Genomic DNA, 22506 nt, shown 5'->3' with positions numbered 1-22506 from the left:
AAAGCAGGATCAGAGATAGTTCTTCGCTCCGCTATTGTGTTCCATCTGCCAGTTTAAGTAGCTTCAATAGGCAAACAAAACATTAGCTTAATTTGATCTGACATTTATTTGAAAGAAACATGAACAAGAAATTTAAAAAGCTTGTAGATAAACAGTTTATGCTGTTGTTGTATGAACAGTTTCAGGCCACTGTAATGCAATTACGCTCCTATGTAATCGCTCTTTGTCCTAGAGCAGTATCTGACAGCTAACAAGGTAATTTCATACCGTGACAAACCATGTTTTCAGAGCTTTTGCAAACAAAAGATTGCACCATTGTTCGCAAGTTCTGCGTCATTAATAATAAAAAAACATACTAAACGTCAAAAATAAACCCATGAACAAAACAGAATGACAGAAATCACCAGTCCAAGGGAGACGTAACGTTGCAGCAAACAGTTAGCACAAAGGACGTTGGTTTTCTGAGTCACTCCATATGTGCGCAGTTTACAGACTCATGGATGATAGCTTGTTTGTCTTAATGAAGCTGCACATGAGATTAGAAGGACCCACTGTGGCTGTCTGTCTGAGTGCTCCTCCCACTCTGCGTTACTCAACCACTATGGACTCTCAGCGAGCTGTGATTCATTGGCCTCTGCCTTTGTGCTTTGATGTGGTGCAGAAAACAAATTTAATCAGAGGAATGATGGTCTTTCATACAGTAAGCCATTCTCGGGCTTACAAAAACAAGCCATCAACTCCAATATTTATTGATCTTGCCTTCGTTCCCCAACCTGTCTAATCCATCAGTGTTACGGTCCTCAATTAGTTGATATTGAAAGGCAAAGGTGACATATGAAAGGTCCGCCTTTTCACTGTTTTATTTCCCTCCCCGTTAGGTGAAAGCCGATCATTATTTTTCCTGTGCGGAAAATACAATCTGTCAGTCGTCTGGCTGCGGTTCACCAAGACTGCTGAGTGCAGAACACCTCTTCTTACTGTCGTGGCTTGTGGTTTCTTCGCATCCAAACCCCTCATCTCTCCAACAGTCAGTGTCCAGCAACCAGTGCAAGCTGCTTATCTGTTGGTGATACAGGGAAGGAACAATCTTCCCAAATCTGCTGTTCTATCTGTGTACTAATATGTACCTTTCACAAGCGAAAAAGGTACAAATTAATTATTTATTCCTGGCTGGGCATACCATTTTATGTACAAACAGTATAGGGTACCGCCCCAGTGACTAGGGTTTGTACCTTTTTAGGCACGTTTTGTATCTCCTTTGCTCAGTAATCATTATTTTGGATTTATGGTCCACAAAATACCAGTGGGATTGCACAACAAACAGTCTTAAGCATGACCTATGCTGCAAATGTGCACTATTACAATCTATATTTAATATGTGCATATCAAAGTACATTTTCTCACGAGTATTTAGAACTGAGTATGATAATGGGAATCCCTCTCCCATGTGTCGTGTTTCATTTCTGACAAGCTTGTAGGTCAGGTCAGGTGAATGTGAAAATCTAATTCCTGAATTATGGATGCAGATCTGATTCCCTTCCGTGGATGGCTGGGCAGAGTTTGAGTTTCAGAATGTCCACAATGTTTAAACGCTCTCCAGGTAAAAAAGGGAGGCTTGAAGCAGTGAATTGCCAAATCCTGTTTCATGTGTGAACTTCTTCAGTTCCTCTCCTTCTACGTAATTCATATTCATTTCATGTTTTCAATTAAGACTGAAATAAAGAAATATGTCAATAATAGATCAGTGCAACAGTTATCCTTTTAATCTGTCATTAAAAGCAAATGATATCGATGGACAAAGTCCTTACGGATGGCATAAATCTCTATGCAACATGAATGACATAGCTTGGTAAGATTTTCAGGTGCTTTTAACCATATTCTGATACGAGAAACGTTTATTTCTCAAAAAGGTAACATGCTTTGGTTATGTTGCCTTATTAACACTCTGCCCAGCTGTATTAAAATATGAGTGTGTGTGTTGTGGAAAGGGAACCTTTTGAGAGCCATAAAATGAACTTTAGATGACCTGAGAACATGAGGCAGGAGCAAGGATAGTCTGGATAGGCCTCTCTGAGATATTCAGTCACATACATGCCCTCAACTGCCTATACAAACAGTTCAGTATCAATCACTGTTATATTTTGTGTCTGGGGTTGAGCAGTATCTGGCCCATTTATTGAACACTTTTCCCTGGGTTCAGTGCAGTCTTCTCCCACCTGAGTGGAGAGGCAGTGGCACAAAGCCTTTTTGTGGGTTGATATTAGAAATAGCAATAAAGTTTATTATATTGTCATATTTTCGGCAATGCTAACAACCATTTATTTTGCGTGAACCCCAAACTGTTGGCATCCATTCAAAATGATATCAACTGACTGTGTAAAGGGCAATACATTTCAAAAACAGGCATTTAGTAAATGTCAGTCATGCTAAGCTTACTTTTAGAAAGGCGACAATGGGGATAACAGACCAAGCGTTATTTTTGTTCCGTGATTCTGTTCAGACTGTTAAAATCTAATTTATAGCTTTCTGTTCCGTTGTGTGTTACTTACATTGTTTTATCTGTATGATTTAATTCTGTCACTAACTTTTTCTAACTGTACTTTTCTGTTCTGTGCATTATTGTCATTATGTTCTATATTGATCGTTCTGCTCTAAACTGTGACTAAACCTTATTCATTCTAATAACATTTCATTATTTGTAATCACTGCTTGGCAGTAGGCACTGCTCTGGGCTGTGTAGTGATCATGCTGTGAAGGGCTTAACAATATAAGCTATAAGTGAGATCATATTTATTAATGAATACTGTACTACAGTAATTACACTGACAAAATCTGCCCCTGAGTTGCATTTTTGAGAGAACAGGACATCAGCCATTGAAGAAGGATTAGCCTTCAGCTTCTCCTGGAATATGAAGTGCATGTATGTGTTTGTGTGAGCATCTGCATTTGTATGTGAGAGTGTATGTGTGTCTGTGTGTGTGTGTGTGTGTGTGTGTGTGTGTGTGGGTGTGTTCATTTTTTCAAGGAGGCTGTATATGCCAATGTCCCCCTGTGAATATGTTTACATGCAGTATGTGACTGTGTATGTAGGTGCCTGCGTGTATGTGTGTCTTGCATAAATTAGATGGGCATGAGCTATTACAATATCTGAAATGTACACATGTATAAGCATATAAACATGCATTTGCTGGGATGTGTGTGTTCATCAATACAAGCAACTGGATGCATTCTGATTTAAATCCAGCAAGCGTCTTGTGAAACATTATAGCTGAATAAAAGTTGAGGGGAGATTTGAGTTTAAAGTTTGACAATGAGCAAGCACAGATAAAATCATCACAGAGCGCTGTGGTGCTGTTCATCTCTCTACTGCTTTCCAAATGTCATTTTGAATAGTGTGTACTAAATCAGCAGTTCCCTAACTGCCCCCTAAAATCACCACCCTCTGACCATCTAAATAATGGTTAATGTTTCACCCCAACCCCAGACTATAATGCATTACATTACATTACATTACAGGGATTTAGCAGACGCTCTTATCCAGAGCAACATACAACAAAGTGCATACAATGCAGCAGCTGTTTGTTTACTTTGAAATATCACATATAGTACAGTGGTATCTATATCAGATTTGTGTGCATAAATCACAGGGTGAGTAGGTTTGTAAGGCACTGTACAAAATCTTTTTTTGTTCATTTTGCTGAGGACCTCTCTTGGCTTTCTTTAAATGGCAGAAGGCTACTTGCTATAACATTATTTCTGAGAATGGACAATTCATCATTCACTGTCAGTTAAAAGTCAAATGTTTATTAATTCTTCATGACCAAAATAATATTTGATCTATTTTAGAAAAAGAAATGATATTTACAAATCAATAGTTGCTGGAATTTCCCCTGATACTTTTGAATCTGGAATGACATTGTGAGTATGATCAAAAATCAATAAGCCATTCTTATCTTAGGCAATTTCAATTGCTCCTTATACTGCGCACATCCAAAGGGTAATGGGAGGTAGGTCTCTGGGCCTGCCTGCAAGAACACTATTCTTTCAAAGGAAATAAAGAAAATGACAAAAATCACATAAAATGTGATTGGATCCAATGTTCTGGAAACTATGATGGCGTCCCTAACTGCAGACATCTATCAGAGTTCTTATCAGAGAGCTCAATGGATGGTGTGGTGCTGATCACCTTCTTGTAGCTATTATTAATTTGGACTTATTGTCTTACGAAAATTCAATTTCAGTATTATTCAGCTGAGCCCTTTTTCTGCAACAGCAGTTCTCTGCCGGTCTCTGGTAATGAGGAATGACTAGTTACAAATCATTTGTATGTTCTGACATCTGCAGGCGACAAAAGACAGATGGCAGAAGAAAATGTTAAACTCTTCTGCACTATCACATAACTCTAATTAGCATCCGCAGCTCAACTTTCTTTAGAGGAAAGGGCTAACAATTACTCTCCTGCTTTTCGTTTGTGTCTCAGTTTCACATTTATGAAACGATAAAACTTAAAGAACTGAAGTCGCACTTTTAAAAAAGGTGGTGTGGATAGCTCCAATCGTATTGGTAGCTGTGTTCTTATTGACAGGATGTCTTTTCCTTGGGCTGAAAAAGACACAGGATTTCACTTTTTCCCTTTTATTGCCAATGATGAATAAGAAGAGATAAAAATTGTCGCGACAATGTAGCCCGTTAATTCAAACGTGTTTAAGAAGCCAACATAACCCAGCACTGCCTTTTTTCATTTGTTCTTGATGTTCAAGGAGGGAAATCTTTGATAAGGAAAAAAATATAGCGTGTTCTTGTGTAGGTGCATGGCTTGTTCCGTGCGTAAAAGTATTGGGTTCGCACTTTGAGTTTATTGGGGGGGGGGGGGGGGGCATGAAGTTTGAAGTTTGGTGTGGTGGGGAGGCATGGCAGGGTCTGAAATCCCATTATTACTCTGTCAATTTACTGTCAGGGCTCCCATTTCCTTTCGGGCCTATATATATTTTAGGGCAAATAATTGGCAAACACCCTGCCCCATCTCTCCCTCCTACTCTTCTCTTTGTCTCTGCATATAGAAGAATCTCTCTCCGATGGCTCTCTTTCTGCCCAGGCCTCACGGCAGCAGCGAGTGCCTATCAATAACTGGTGCAGGAGAAGCTCGCTCAGGTGGAGAAAACAGAGCTGATGACAGTGTCTTGGCTGTCAAGGCCCTCCTAGCAGGCAAACGTTTCTCCTCGCAACTATTAATCATTTACGATGCGTAGGCGACCCGTAGCCAGGCTCCTCAGCTCCGGCAGGTCCAGCAATCACCTTGTTGTCTGTTGCTTGGGCGTCTCTAGGCTATTCATCATTTCAAGGAGAGAAAAAAAGTTGCTCGTTTCTTGGCGAAGACGACGCCCTTTCTGTAACTTCTCTCCTCATTGGCAGTTTAGGATGATTGATTCATCAGTGCGGAATGTTGTTTTTTTTGTGACAATCGTTCCCCAGGTGGGGTACCTTGGGCTTTGCCCATGGAGGCCGGTCAGACATTAACTTAGTTAGACATGCTGACTCAGCTCTGGAGGGCTATGCCTTCACCTCTGGGTTTATGTATGTTGGACGGACTGAATATTCATGAGAGCTGAGAGATACAGACAGCCCAAGTGCAAGGCAATTCCAGTGAGTGACTAGAAATACATTTTAGAGTAGCAAGCCACGCTGAGAAAAACCACGCTACGCTTTGTGAAAACGTGCTGCGCCGCAACTATCAGAGGTGAATGTTGCAACGCTGTCCCAGAGAGAAATGGTAATTATTATTATTAGTAGTCTACAAATCGAAAACAATAGCAGAGAATCCATGCAAATAAAAAATACATATATATATAAATATTAAATGGATGATTGCATCAGGTACAATGAATTGGGGTATTCTTTGTAGATAAGTGCAACACACGGGGAAATAATGATAGATAAGCGAGCGAACACGCCGCCGGGTCTGATCGGCGGTCTCCGAGGGCGCCCTCCTCCTCGTTGCTTCGTTTGCACATCCCTGTAATTACTTTCCCCGCGATTCTGCTTTACTGCGGCTTTCCAAAAAGAGCAAAGATTAAAACCTTTTATCAGACGCTTTCATTGCGCTGAGGTTTTAATTATGAACAGCGGATTTAACGTTTGCATTAATTCCGGAGTCCGCGCTCGCGAGGAACGTAATGGGCCTGAACTAATGAAGTAAAAACCAATAACATCAAAGGGGGATGATATATGGAAAGATAAAAAAGCAACACTGCAAATGGGGTATGTAGGGGTCTGCGTCTCCATGCGCTAAACATGTACACTCAGCACTTACTGTACGCGGGGGGCTCTCGCAGTAAAAGGCAGTCCCCCGCCGACTTACGGCTAATGCGGCCTGCTCACTGCAGCTGTCCCAGGCTCAATGGCTCAGCTTGACGGAGAACGAAACGTATTCCAGCTGCGCAATCAGAATACACGCCGTTTCTGCGCTTTTCTCAAGAACTACACCCCAGCCGGCTCAACAAATTGTCCCTGCTCGTGAAAGACGTCGCTGGCTCAGCTAGGCTAGTATTCATTTTTATCTCTTTTCTTCTACCGTGGCACCGGAGGGCTGCGCAGGGCTCCGTGTCAACTCCTGCGTCCTTCTGATGGCTTCGTGTGGACGAGCCGTAAATCATTCTGTGTGAAGCTGATGTGATCTGCTTCTGATAAGACACCATAAGCTACTGTGCCTTTAACGCCTTTTTATTAAAAGCACAAATCGGAGAGAGAATATTAATTTACGTTTTTTGTGCGAGAGGCCATTGGAATTCCGCACTCACGGCGGTGGTGCAATGCTTCATCTTATTTACCGGCTCTGTATCTGACTGGAGCATAAGTTCCTGTCAGTGACATTGTGCAACTTGAAGGGAAATTGTAAAAGGATATATCAGCAGATTAAGAGATCCATGGCAATCAGAGAGACATCTAAATGAGATGACAAAGTGAGATCAGATTTACAGGCTCTTTCGGGTCATCTCCAGCTGCAGGCAAGAATCCTATTTGTATGCATATTGTTTCCAGGAGGCAACCTGCGTTCTCCACTTCAAGGTTACTTTGGAGAACACAATGACACCGCTCCACCTCTTATAGGAGCTATCATTTTCATTCAAAGCACTTATCTGTTACTCTAAATTCTCTCAGATCCCACGTAAAAACGACAGGTAAATTCGGGAATAAAAAGGACACAGAATTTTTCTACGCACCCATAAAACTGTCTGATGAAAATAAGCTCTGCAATCACGCAGCTCAGAATCATTGTTAAGCATTAAATACTAGCTCATTGTAGGATGGAAGGGTATTCTCCCATTTCCTCTGAAACAGGTCCTTTTTCCTAGTTTTTTCTACCTTGTTTCTGGACATGCCTGCTGCTCATTATCCAAGTGCTTATTAAGCAATTCCACCATGTGTCTAATTGAACAGAGCATAAATTACACTGATAATGATTCTGTCCATCCAGCTCCTAAACCAGACAGCAAAGACCTGAGAAAGACACATTCTCTGTAAGCAACTTCCAGATAACGGGCCAGCAAAACAGTACTAAAAGATGTTTTTCCATGAAAAATATTTTTGCATTTTACAATATAGTTGTATATTTTCCAACAATTGAAAGTCCACTCCAAACTATAGTAACAACAGTTTAGATTAACAGTAATCTGACTTTTATTTAGGAGGATAAAACAGTGTAGCCACTTAGTTGCTCACTTTTTCTGGTCATATCAATGCTTCATATATTGGCTTCAATCTAAAACATAACAGGGTTTTATTGACATATTTGCATTGAATACTGATTGCTACAAGTGGCTGGTATCAGTCCCTGAAGACATGGATTAAGCTTAGTCCTGGACTAAATTCAGTTTTGTATGGAATCTCCATTTTAAATGAATTTAGTCTAGGACGAGGCATAATCTTTATATGTGAAACTGGCCCACGCTCTCAATGGCATGTTGCTGAGGAATCAAAAAAAAAAAAGGTGGGTGTCTCGTTGGCGCAGCCTGTAGAGCACTGACCGCATGCTCATTGCGAGCCGTGACGTTGGCGGTTCGAATCCGACCGTCAGACATTTGTCGCATGTCTTTCCCTCTATCTCGCTCCCATTCTTCCTGTCTCTCTATACTATACTGTCCAATAAAGCTGAAAAATATCTTTAAAAAAATAATAATAATAAAGGTGAAAGAAAAGATTTTCCATTAGCATCCATGGTGTAATAAAGTGTGGGAAACTGATGTAGCATTGGAGTATGTAGATTTCATGCCTTTAAAAAAAACAACTGATGCTTATGATAAGAGCTGCATTATATTGTGTAATGTCATTACCCACAGCCAAATCAAATAGTTGACTGAGATAAAAAAAACCCTGGAAGTGATACAGCGCAGTGTACAACTAGAAAAATGAATCCAGATGTAGTGTTGTGCAGTGTTGATGGATAAGTTCAAACACAATAACAGTAATAACACCAACAACAATAATAATAATTATAATATGCTACACTGCTGCATGCTAGACTTCAGGAATCATGTATGGCAATTCTCCAACCAATTTTTTCTCAGCTTGTCACACTTGTCGACAGTGTTTCTCTTTGCTTTCTGACAGATATGAAAAGCCATCTGTTGAGACAAATGACACGCTCGAAATGAAGAAGGGATTCCCTCAGCAGCTCCGGGGTCAGGTGGGACCACATCAGCGCTCGCTGCTCTCAGAGAAAGTAAAGAATTGCATTTATGCCCAGATAATTAAAAATGAGCCTTTTACCAAAATGAGAAAAGATGTGCCATTGTCTCAAAAACGTACATTAGCACAGCTTTAAATTTCTTATTGATTTCAGTAACCAGATTTAAGGAACCACAGGGCACCACAGACGAAGCCTTTCACACCAGCGTACAATGAATGGCTTCATTACTTATTTACATGGTCATTTTGCCTTCGGTACCTGTTACTCGGTTTTCATATACATTCTGGGCAGTCTTAGCATTTTTTTTGTGTTTCCATTGAAACACTGGTGAGATTGTAGAAGACAATGCAGTTGCCCAGCTGCCAGAAAACTCGCCAGTGGTGTAATGTGACTCACAGTGCCAATGACTGCGACTGCTGAATCAATCGCAGACAACACTACCCCTGGCATTGGCTGCTCTTCAACGACATGCAGAGTTTAAATGTGTGACATATTGAAAGTGCATGATAATTGGATGTTACATTGCTGGGTCACCATTGGGTCACCATTTGTTTTTCCCACATTGGATTAACTGAATGAATTTGTTCGCTGGGGTGCCCAGAACTCAGATACTTCCAAAGAGAAAACAAACAGGGTGAGGTAGATCAATCTTACCACAGGTTCTCATTACTGCATACAAGCTGCGTCTCTCTGAACTCAGAGACGTCTGTGATTGACGAGGCACCGTAGGGATAGTCATTTCTGGACCAAAAAAAACCCTATCAATGCTGTTTAGACTTTAAAACCAAAGCCAGTAAACGTGCCTTCGGCTTGTCAAGATTGTCAGAGTATTGTACCATTTTACGCTGCGTACTCAAGGCTTGAAATCGTGAAATATTTCCGTCATGCTGAGATCACATTGACGGCTCAGGTGCAGGCAGATATATGACTTGCAGTTAACTTTATATGACAAGTTAAAGCAAGTTTGACATATTTTCTGTTCTTCAACAACATTTTTAAATTACAAAGTTTCCATTGCTTAAATGAATTGCCCTTTAGAAACTGGACCAAGTAATTAATCAACACACACGATGCTGACAAATTCATACAAGACTTTTCACCTGCATGAAAATAGCAAGCTTTATTGATGAGGTCAAGAGTGTGTAGAACAAAGAATACAGAACAAAAATCTAAATTGGGTAAAACTGGTAGTCTTCACCTACAGGGGCTGCCAGCTATGATAATAAAAAGAGAAGTCGACAGGAATAGAATGAGAGAAAGTTCAAAAGATGCCCACTTCTGAATGTCACAGCTCAAGGCAAGCTTGTCTCTCTTTGCCTTTTCCTGCTGCATTGAAGCCCTGGTGAATGTGGAATGTATAGCTGTTAGAGGGCCAACTATTGATTTATTTATTGTTAGCCAGAGGGGAAAAAAACATTTATGGTCAACACAAAAACCTTCCAACAATAATTTTCATTTGGAACTGTACATTCAATCAAACAAATGTTCTACTTTAAACAGGAGAGACACCTCACTGAAATGGATACAGTGCCCTAAGCTGTCTCTTAACTGGATATGACAAGCAATACAGTGATCAGACTGAGCATCAACCTGAGCCCCATTCACTAGTGCAGTGGGCCTGCTAATTGATGGCTATCATCACTGGCTCATTGAGCAATAGATTATTCATGATGGAACAGTACATTGCGGTTAGTAGTACTTGTTACAACTGGTATCTTGAGTAATATTGAGTTGTTAATGTACCACCCAATATTTGATAAAAAAAACTGCTGAATAAAGAGTATATTGATGACAAAATAAACCTTTTAAATATTCATCATACTTCTACAGTTCAACTAACAGAGAAAAAATGAACTGCAAGCAATAGGTATTACTTTTACATTTTACTACACAGATTCACCGTGATTTAATTTAGATGACTACAAATTACTCAAGCAGAATGTGTCTGCAGTTTTGATCCCCAAATTAATGTAATGTCATTGAACTCCTCATGAACATGATTTGGAGTGTCATTTTTTCTGGTGACAATCAAAGCTGTTACCTATGGAGTTGTCAGTTTGAGGGCAGACTTAAACCAGTTGTTCCCCACTGATCATTTTTGTGGTATCAATTTGGTAAACACACCATCGAGATGAAAAACCATCTACATTTGGTTGAACTGTTTTCCTGTAACATCACTCAACCCGGATTTGAACCCCCTAGATGTCTAGATTCAGGTTTTTGCTCTCAGGGCACTCTATGCAGGTAAGCCATGGTCCAATATAGACCCTATTGATACTTACTATGACTGGCCTCCCCACATGGTAATACATAGTTGGCCATAGCACTGTCCAGAGAGAGTAACATTAGACATTAGACACACTCCCTGCTTTACCATATAAGACTGACATTTGTGGTGAACTGAGCACCTGGAGTCAGGCTGCTCCAGATTTTTAATCAATGCAATCCATGAATGAATTACAATCATATGTAAACATTGAAACGGTTATTTTCTAGACACCAGTAGCACACTCCAAACCCAATCAAATCAGATACTGAACGTTTTACCTGCATTACAAAAGCAATTGAACACGCCTGACTTTAACATCTAATATGTTATATTTACAGACATTCCTAGGTAATAATCTACAGACCAAGTTTCTGAACTTGCAGAATTCAGCAGCTTATTTGGAATCTTTTGCTATTTTATTCTACATTTCAGCTGAATGACATGCCAAAACAATGCTCAATCATTTCGGAACAACTTCTTGACACTTCAAATGCACCTTGTCAAATCTTCCACTGTCAACGTGTATTCATTTTGTCATATTTTGAAGATGAAAATGTAAAACCAATCCGTAATCCCTGCAGAGAACAGCGTTTTTATTAAAATAATTGTGCAGGACATAAACAAAATATACAATTTCGCACATGAATGTCACTGATTGTATGTATGCAAGATGAAACTTTATGTAAAGCACATTGACAACCACTCTAGCGTTTGCTTGAGTGCCTCAAACAAATAGGATGTTCAAATAAGACATTCATTCAATTTTCATTTGAATTCCATGCCACAAAGCACACATAATAAAGCTGGTTCCACAAACATGACAGTGACTTCAGTTTAGTCCAATGGCATCTGCAGTGCCCATATCTCAGTACAACAGAGCTTGTTTGGGATGAGATGTAATGGGAGGTTCACAGCGTGAATACGTGGCAGAGGAATCGGCAGGAACTGCATGCTGTTATCGAGTCAGCATGGACCAAAATCCCTAAGGAATGTCTGGCACCTTGTTGAATCCATGTCATGACAAATTCAGGCTGTCAAGCTGCACGTACTTTACCCTGTACCCTGTACCTAAAAACTAAAAATACATTTGTGCTTCCTAACAATTTATCATACAGTTCATTTAGACACACCCAATGAGTGACTCCAAATAAGAATTCCATACCTAGAATCGACTCGAGACATAGACATTACTAATATGACAAGAAGGCATGAAGGGATTGATAATTAATCATAACTGATAGAATAATATAACCTCATTAGGGAAATATGGTTAATCCTTCTTTTTTGTCCATCTCTTCTTTTATCAGTTTGAATGATTTCCATTATTTACTGTTTAGCTGAATTGGTTTGGGTGTAAGGCAAATGAAAGATCTAGCGGTGAAATCATCATGCAGTATCTTCCACTTAAAGTCTCTTCAGCTGCAGTGAGCTAACTGAACTGCTTGGGTAGTTGTCAGCTTCTATAATTAAACTCTGTAGAAGGCACAGTATTGTTGTATACTTTACAATGTGTGGTCCCTCTCAATAATGTTGGTAGACAATTTTATATGTTTTATGTAACTGCTTTACCACAAACCCACCTACCCATACCCCCCACTCCAAACTTTCGCACCCATTTTCCTCTGACTCTATATCTGACAAGCCCAAACTATATTCCTCTGCCCACACTAGCTCGCACCACACATCCTAAGACAGCAATCCCGCCCACTGTCTTCAGATCTGTGCAAGTGTGGAAAGACAAATGTTGTCACAGCCAGGCCAACAAAGTCAAACACTGCTGTCGTGCGATACCAAAATAAGAGCCAGACTCTCAAACCCCAGCATTATCTCCATTGTGGTGTTGTCATGACACTTCAGCCGCACGCTGGGGATAGAACACCCAATGTCAAATCAGAGATGATGCAGGCTGGCTCGATCAGCCTGGCAACCCATGTTTTAGCACACGCACACTGGGACAGGAATAATTCCATACGAATCTCTCTTTAGGCCGGGAGCGAGGGGCAGAGGAGCAGGGGAAAAAAACCTCACATTTTCTTAGAATCACTTTGAATGGATTTCTCTCAGTTGTGGTGAGCTGAACAGCAGTAGAGTTTCACACAACTGTACCTGGGGTGTAATGTTAAATTCTTCAGAACAGGGGGTCTCTTTTCAAGCACTTAACTCAGTTTACTTGACTGATTGATGCCTGAATTGGCCCAATTGTTCCACTCTACCTTTTTCCGATTTTTCTCATGTTTTTTTCGGAGAGAAGATTGAAACCTTCTGGAGCCAGGGTAGGAAACCCAGGCTGCCAATGGGGACTGAACGAGTGAATGGTTATGCAGTGGACAAATCCTACTTTTTGGTCGATGTATACATAGCTTATAATGTTTGACCCTTCTGGGCGCAATTGACTCAAACTTAATATTATTATGGGCAGTTGAGTTATTAAACTAACTGATTTCAGGAAATAATTATGTGATATGCTGTAGTTCATCCAAGATATAATGTTATGAGAATATGCAGCAGTTCTCTGTGAAACCTTTGAATAATATCTGTACAGAATACAATTTACACAATTTGTAATTTTTAGACCACATTATTTTTTTTTGTTTCTCCCACATTGGATTAACTGAATTAATTTGTTCGCTGGGGTGCCCAGAACTGGTGCCCAGTGTGTGTCTGTATGTGTGTGTGTGTGTATGTGTGTACAAACTTTCAGAAACTTTTAGACAGGTGTTACAGCCTAAATAACTTGTGACCAGTGAAGCTCTGTCCTTGCAGAACACCTTTAGTTTTCCATCCTTGTTATCGCATCCTGATAGTAACACTCCAAGAATGATGAAAGTAAATAACTGAGTATCACTTTGATTCATATTATAATTGTCACATTTAATCATACTTCCTTGGTGCAGTGAAGGAGGAGCCTGTCACATTTAGAGTGCTTCGTTCTCAAGAGGCAGAATCAAATCTTCTAGTGAGGCAACCCTGTTTGACAGAGCCTATCAGTATTCTTCACAGCAAAGAGATTCACTCTTATTTGCTCCACAAAAACACCCTGCAGTAGTCCACTTTGCCCCATGCACTTAACACATTTCCTGTAATATTCAGTAAAGAAGAAAATGAACGAGAATTTCGAAAAGGCTGATACAAGCACGACAAGCATTTTTAGCCGTGAAATCTCAGCAATAAATATTTCCTCAAGTGCAAAGGGCCATAAGATGTCTCTGTCGACAAATTAAAATGCATGAATGTCTATAAATGTCTGACTCTAATGTATGTTTGCTCCCAGTGTGATAAACCAACAATAATATGGATGAGTTGCCAAACCTTAGATTAAACGGCTAAGCTGCGCAGGTCTATTGATCTCTTTTTAATGAGAAAAGTATGCATATTTGTGAGAGAATGATGACATTTCTTAAGGCTGACTGAAGTTCTTTGTTTTAGCTGATTTGGTATGCTGAGTCATTGTTCAGCGGACTTGGTGGGTTCCAAACAGCTGATTTAGTAAAAACAAACTGGATTTTTATAATCGAGAGGGAATCAAATAGACTATTGATATAGACCTCTATATTTGTTTTATGAAGAAAAAAAATGAACATGCATCCTATGCCAGGGAAGATAATAGAATACATCAGTTATTTAGATCGATGTCTGCGCTGTCACCTTCATTACAGAGAAAGAATATGCTTTGCACAGTAATTTCTTTTTATCAAAGTGAAAACAATCAATGTGAGGGCATTTGAAGCAGTCTGCTTAAAGATTAGCTAATAAACAGTCTTATGTTTGGTGTGAAGTCTGCATCCGGAGGTTAATGAGATATTCCGGAGCTATGAATGTGCGGGAAGTAATGATTTATTGTCGGAGACAAATATAAAGCAGTAGTATAAAACTTGGAATTGGAATAGAAATTGATTTGTGGCTGAACCACTAAAAATAAGGACATACAGCACCACACTGTTATTTATAAGACTCACTGTGGGGTTGGCACAAGGGTTGCACTATGTTTTCTTGATTGTGTACAACTGGCAGCCATTTTCTATAGGCAAAATTGTAAAAAGAGCACGTGGGACAAGTTATAGGAATGATAGAAAACAGTACAATGGTAAAATATAAAAAATATGTTTTTAAAGATAGTACTCTGCTTCTTTGGGTTGCATTTATCCAGAGCGATTATCAAAGCAGAGACTGAAAGTGTCACACACAAGAGTTATTACCCTCAGCATAACATGAAGTGCCATAGCAAATGTAAGTGGGAATTTCAGGAAGTGACACTTTAAATAGCAAATGAATATGAATATATATTGCTAATGTAGAATAATTAGGGGTATTCCACCAGCAATACATGTTCAGGGCCTGTTGAGTGAAGATGTGTTTTGATTAGGTGCTTCTGCAGTCTACGGCAGTAGATTTTTAATGGGAGAGTGGTTTTTATGTATTGCTTCTGTGTCTCCTTTCAGAAGCTGTTGACCACATACATAATGAATACAGTGCTAACTTATAGAATGTATTGATGTGGCTACAGTAGAAAACTAAAAGAGAGATGTCAGTGTGTAAACTGAATATTTACAAAGGGGGTCATCTAATTTAATCAAATATACAGTATATTGCTGTCGCTACAAATTGACACATTCAAGACAATTTTGTGAAAACATAGAAGCAGCATTGATAACTTGTTAACTTGTGGGTGTATGTGGGCGACCCAGTGAAATTCAAAAGGAGCTATAACATGAGCAGGCTGTGTGCACTGAGAAGGAGGAATCTGAATATCAATACTGCAAATTTGTGGCAACCTTGGATTCTGCAACTATCCTGCATTTGCTTTCACTGTGATAAAGGACACAATATTTGCCAGAGATTACCTGGCTCTGGCCTTGTACACCACTGACCTGAATGTGGTTTTGGTTTGAAGGAATTTTTCTCACCAATTCCGTTGTTCGAGCACTGCGTCACGTCCCACTGCAGCTGAAGCTCAGGCACTCCTTCTGTACACAGCCCCGTAAGCCAATGGACATTTTACGCACTGCAGATCACACTGAGTTTCTGGACAGCTAGCTTCGTTTGGAAGAGACGTGTATCTCTCAGTGACAACAGCTGTTAGCCTGTGGGTGAATTTCACATTGTTGGGAGGATATAAAAAAGTGCTAACCCTGGCCAACTTGAACTTATCCTACCCCTGGTGGGACATGGCCAATGTAAACAGATTCAGTGGCAGTAGTCATTTAATGACATATCTGAGGCTCAAACCAGGGGGTTGCCAAGTCCCTGCCCAATTCCATTCAGAAGGATTTGGGCAGGGGCTTGGCAGCCCCCTGTTTAATGATATGTCATTAAATGACTACTGCCACAGAATCAGTGCACAAGTCTACTCCAGCAAATGCGAGTAGACTCCACCATTGGTGGGTGACCAGTCCGCCATGTTGGCTCATAGCTGCGGAACTGCTGTACGATGGGGTGCACTGATGCTGCGAGGTATGATAATCTTGGGCAGGATGAGGGAGCAGTTTATGACCCGTGGTCACCTTTAAAATCCACCCATGCTGAAAAACTAACCAGTACTTCAGTCGAAGCAGCAGCACAGCTAACATGGTCGATTTGATTCATATGCATGAGATCTGGGCTTGTGAACATCCCTGGCCCTTAATGTGGGAGTCTCATACATGATGCATGCAACCTGAGGTCTCTCGTATCCTTCCCCGAAGTTTTAATAGATCTTTATTTTTCTTTATTTATTACCCTCTGTCAACTGCTTGGGTATTAAGGGCCCATCACATTAAGGTTCAACATCCCAACCATTAAAATGCTAACACTCCTCAGGGCCGGATGTTAGCATTAGCTCAGAGAAATCATCCGGATCATCTATGCAATGGACAGAAATGCGAACTATTTGTTGTAATCTGCAAGTCCTGAACACCAAATACCTTTCAATTTTTTCAATTTTTCCTCTCATAATAATTACCATCTTTTCTGATTAGCCACCTCCATGCCTGGAGCTATGTCTTCCGCTGTGCCAAGAGTAGAAAATATATTGCGTTTTCCTGACAAAAATAAACACCTGTTCACAATTCTAGCCAGCAGACATGTCAGAACAGCACCTGACACTTACGGACCTTTGTGAGAGTGCTGTATTTTCAGTGTTATTGCAGGATATAACACACTGTAGGAGGCAGCTTTTCAGAGCAGTGTATATGGAAAATGCATATGGAAATAAATGCAGGGGTTTATGCTTAAAAAAGAATTAATTATCATATTTATTTAAGCTTCAGAGAAAAAGTAATCCTTTTACTTCATAATGTTGCCATTACCTTTGTTGACCTGAGTACTAATTTATACACTGCTAATACATCATTTGAAGAATATAAAATATATATGAGAGAATCTAGTGTCCTGCAAGTTATATCAAAGATTTTATATTTTCTATAAGTCTCACAAATAAGTATGGGTTCATGACAAATTCTTCATTTCATCATTAACCGTAACCCCCTCCCCCCCAAAAAACAAAACATACTGATGCATTATGTAGGTTGGACATGCTTCAAATTTGCATTATGGTTTCAAATGAGACAAAAGAACTCTTGCTGTGGAATTGGCCTTCTGGCAGGGCTGGCTGGATGAGACATGCCCGACTGGCTACTACAGCAGAGCCAGGCCAGATGTGGACCTAGGGATATTTCTTCCATCCTATGTGATTAACAGCTTCTCTCAAGTGTGAGGCTTTTTGACAGAAGGGTTTTCGGGCCAGATTAATGTTTTTGTTTCTCGCTGCTGTTGCCGCTGCCTAAAGTGTTGGATAATTAATATTCTATTGTGCAGCAACACAAAAAGACAGAGAGATTTCTGCTTGCCATTACGATTCCAAGCAAACAAACAAAATCCTGAAAAAATGTGCATAGCAATGGTACCAGAATTGGCCTTTCTGTGCTGCAAATTGGCTTTTCTTTGCTGCTTTCTATGCTGTGAATAATTATATCTCATTGCTGAGTCTGAAGCCCAAACTTTATTATGTTTCTTGAAATTCAGTTCTGGTTTGCAGTCAACAGAGGAGAGAGAATCATTGAAAAAAAGAACAGCCGTGGGTTTTAGAACAGTGTAGCCCTGCCAGAAACAATCAAGGATTAACAACCTTGAAATTAAGATTTATAAGAATCATAGACAACCGTGCATGACAACACTCACCAAGACTACAAGTGCAAGGGCAAATTAATGCAAAATACAAATCAAAATGAAAAGGGATCTATTTTTTATATTTATTTCTCAGTTCGCCAGAATAGAAAAACCACTGCACTTAAAAAGACGTCATACAGAGCAATTTATGGTATGGTAAGAATTCCAAGTAGCATTATTCCAATAATTAATTCATTCAAATTAATTATTGATTATGCGGCTATAAAATCATTGTAATATATCATGCATTCTTAGAAATGTTCAATTTAATGACATGAATAAATCTGTATTTCTATTACATTCATTTCTGACAGAGCAGGTTATAGGCATCAAGAAAATTTGATGTCTGTGTCATTTTGACAATACACTCCATCTGAACTCATTGTAATGGAGTCTAATACAGTTGGCGCATGCAATGTTATATGATAGCGTTTGAAACCTATGTTTGGACAGCTAAGGTCACTGTCATATATATCATTCAGGAGATAGGGAAAAATTTCATGAATATTTTGAGAATTTATTTAAGAATCGCAGAATATATTTAAACTAGTTCATCATCAGTCAGTCATTTCCACAGGGATGATGTTCACCATAAATATTTATAAGGCACATTATCAACTTGAAAATGTCTATCAAATGTATCTTTAAATTCCTTTCATCCTTCTGTTTAGTGTACTATTTTCAAAACTGGGTTCATATTGCTTCAATAATTTATATCTATGTATTTGTCATTCATAAAAGAGCTATACTGCTAATGTATGGGGAAAGGCTTCTTATACAGTAATGGCATACCAGCCAAAGAACTATATGTTTTGAAACTTTATTGCCCACACCTGCAAAAAATGGAATCACTTTTCTCAACAATTCATTATAAACATCTTCTCTGTCTATGATGTTATGGCCCAGTTATCAATACTCTTGGAGTCTTTAAAACTCAAAAAGCATTCATTAAATATATTTAAAAATGCAGATGAGATGTTTTGACCTGTGGAAATTGAAAATACATTAACATGATGATAATGTGCTGGTCCTTTGCTTAAAAAAACTAAACTGAATGAAAGCCAAGTATTGGCAGCTGTGCAGATTTGTGTTGTTGATTCAGTCAGTACTTGCATGAGTTATGTCCATTGAAACTACACGTACATATATCTTCTCAGCCCCAATCAGCTTCATGCCAATGCTTCTCAAGTGACCAATTAAGTGGCTTTGATTATATTTACATCCTTACCAAGAAAAATGCCTTCCTCTGAAGGATACCCATACATTACATTCCCATCATAGCCTCTGGACTTAAATTCATCATTAGAAGCTTTAGAACCAGAAGCTACTCTTTCTCAGCCTTTTGTCGTATCAGGTAAGGCTTGGGGCAGGCATTCTGAAGTGTATCATTTTTAAAGTGTTAGTGCGATAGGAAGCTACTTAAAAAAACAACCAGGGAATCAGAATGGATTAACACCAAACAAAAATCACTCATCGAAACCTTAGGGCACATTTCGTCACCTTATAATGAAGACACAGCACTTGCGAGTAAGCTCCCATGAAATAATCCTCTTCTTATAGGATATGGTCTGCACTGAACCCGGGGCCTGATGAGTTGGTTAAGACTCCATAGGAAAAGCAGAGAATCTCATCCAGTGAAATCTAACTGAGGGCACGGATTCATACTAATTTGGGTTTGTTTAGAGCTTAATGCTTGCTGACGCACTCAGCTGAAGCGGGATTCACGAGGACGGCGCTATTAGAAAAGCACGGACAATTAATTTCCTCCTTATGTCTATATTTTTCAGTCATTAGACTATCCTTACCGATATGAGTATGGAAAATTAGAATACGGAGCCCCCCTTAAAATCATGGCTCAATAAGAACTCTTACAAGCCAATCTGTGTTCATCTATGCCTGCAATAGTGCTTCACCGAACAGCAGACGGAGCATCAACAGGATTCCCAAATCACTAGGCCTTGTTCTAACATCTTACTTAAGCAGTATAAAGTCCCCTTTTCAACTCCACAGGCCTTTGTAGGTTACCTAAAAATAGCCACATAAGAAAGTTAAACTTTGGTAAAAGCATTTGGTCTGATGTAGCCGGCATTAGTTTCCCTTATATGCGCTATTAAGTACCCCAGAGGAAGGCGTGTAATTGCTGTAGAGTCACCCAGGAAGGGTTTCAATCTATATGTTTCTCTCTGCCTCATCATATTCTCCTCTGGTCTCATCAAGCTCCTTCAGTCTGCCTACTGTCTACACTGGCTGTGCATGAAGGGTTCTTCCCTGACTGCGCACCTCAGCTGCAGTGTGTTAAGAAGTGATGGCTGCCTCGCACATAGGAGGAAATGGTAGAGCTTATTGCGTCAATAAGGTGGAGGATGTGTGTCATTAAAAACATCTTTAGTCGTCAGTGCTCTTTAAACAGTTGAGCAATATACGGCAGTACTCATTTTGTGACAAATAGATGTTTGATATATTTGTCACCTCAATGCTTGTTTTTATAAGTTATTCATTTTTTAGAAAAACAGTAACAAAAAATGAAAATGCTTCCTGATTTACAATTTACTGCAACTGTTGCAAACTTTATGCTTTTAAAGCTGCAAATCCTTTGATCTTCTGGAATTTTTATTTCATTTAATTTTTATTAACATATCTAAGATTGATGTAGCTTCAGTGGTTCATTAAAATTATGGCAGACCCTCTGTGATAATCAAAACTAATACCACATTTACAATTAATATTTAAGACAAGTTATCTCCCTCTTCTCTTGGGAAACATCTGTCAGTTGTGATGTAGATGAGGGGTCATGCACAACCAGTCTTAATTCCCAGTGAGGGAATTAAATAAAAAAGCTGCTCTCAATGACAAATCTCTAACAATTTTCAGTGCCTGAACTCACTTGTTTATTTGAGAAATTGTAACAAGGAGGTGCTGTGCCACTGGACCACATTTAGGAGCTAGCTGCACCATCTCCTGTTTTCATTTAGTTTAGTCGCTAAATACCCCCACAGAGGTGGGATTGGCAGTGGGGTGGGGGCAGGGGGCAGTAGTGATCATCATGGTGTCAGTAAGAACAGGGGTGGAAAAGGGGGGGGGGGGGGGGGGTAACTACGTGAGCTCATTCCAGTCTCTTATTTTCTCCTCTTTTTTCTTTTCCTTGCTCATGACCTGGAAATCGACCGAAGGCCGTCATCTTCAAGGACATTCCAATCCCTTAAATTTTCCTCCTAAGAGCTAGAAGTAGAAGTTAGGAACTGCCAATCTTTCACACACAAACATCTGCGCATCCTTTGCAGAATAATCTTTTAGGAAAGTCTGCCATATAAATGATCGACCTGTTGATCCACTTTTCCCCATCTGCCACATCTGTAACTGATGGGGCTTCGAATTGACGTTGGAAGGAACAAGCACGTTCCGTTAGCCTAATTCACGTTTTCTCAAGTTCCCTGTCTTCACTTTTTTTTCTTTCATCTTTTCCTATCCTCTCCGATGGGTGGAGCTCAGGGCAAGAAAAGGAAAAAGAGGAGAAAAATAAGGGATTGGAATGAACCCAGTGTTTTAATCATTGTTAATCACATGAACTTCCCTAGCATGCAGTCAGGCAAGATATGCAGTATGACATGCGGATTTGGCTCCTTAACTTCGGCATTTGTTGTAATTTCTGAACTGTCAAAAAACCGTGCTGTCAAAGAGGCACAGAAACAGGTCTGTCCTTCTGCTCTGGAACACAGCCAAGAACTGAGCAGCTCACAAATTGACTTCCTATTTATAGGAGGGCTATGTTGCACCCGCGGGCCATTGAAATTGCTAACCGCGTTTGGCCAAGTCAAACTAACTGAGCTCACAGTATTGGCTTGCTGCTAATAGGCTTTTTTTAAAGCAGGAAGCATTTGGGATGTCTAAAGTTTGGACACATCCAAATGTATAATTTAAAGCTATGTGTTTGCTATTGTATTGTAATTGCTTGAAGCTTTGCTAGTCACTCCAGATTATGGCATCTGGTAAACTATAACAATGGCAAATAATAACAACAGCACCGCCAACAGCATTTGCTTTTTAATGCATACATAAGTGTCACAGCAATGCTTTAGGAAGATGTTTTTAGCAGCACAGAGCAAACAGAAAATGTATTTTGTGGAATACCATCAAAATGAAAAAACAATAATGAAGAGAATTCTCCATATCTTGAAAATGACAGGATATTCAAATGGCTGGAACCTTCTAGCACATGCATCAAACACAAAAGTGGTTTTGGTTGTATATTGTGTGACATAAGATTTTTATGCTTTCCGTTCACACGAGATGCAGTTATATCTGGAGTAATACAACTGTTTGTGCCCCTGTTTACCCAATTTGAAAAGCCAGTGTGAAGAACTGGACAGGAAAATACAGATAATTAAATCAACGTGTTGAACCGCCATTA

Source organism: Conger conger, chromosome 2 (assembly GCF_963514075.1).
Source record: "Conger conger chromosome 2, fConCon1.1, whole genome shotgun sequence".
In the NCBI taxonomy this organism is placed as follows: domain Eukaryota; kingdom Metazoa; phylum Chordata; class Actinopteri; order Anguilliformes; family Congridae; genus Conger; species Conger conger.
This window is presented reverse-complemented; position numbering follows the sequence as displayed.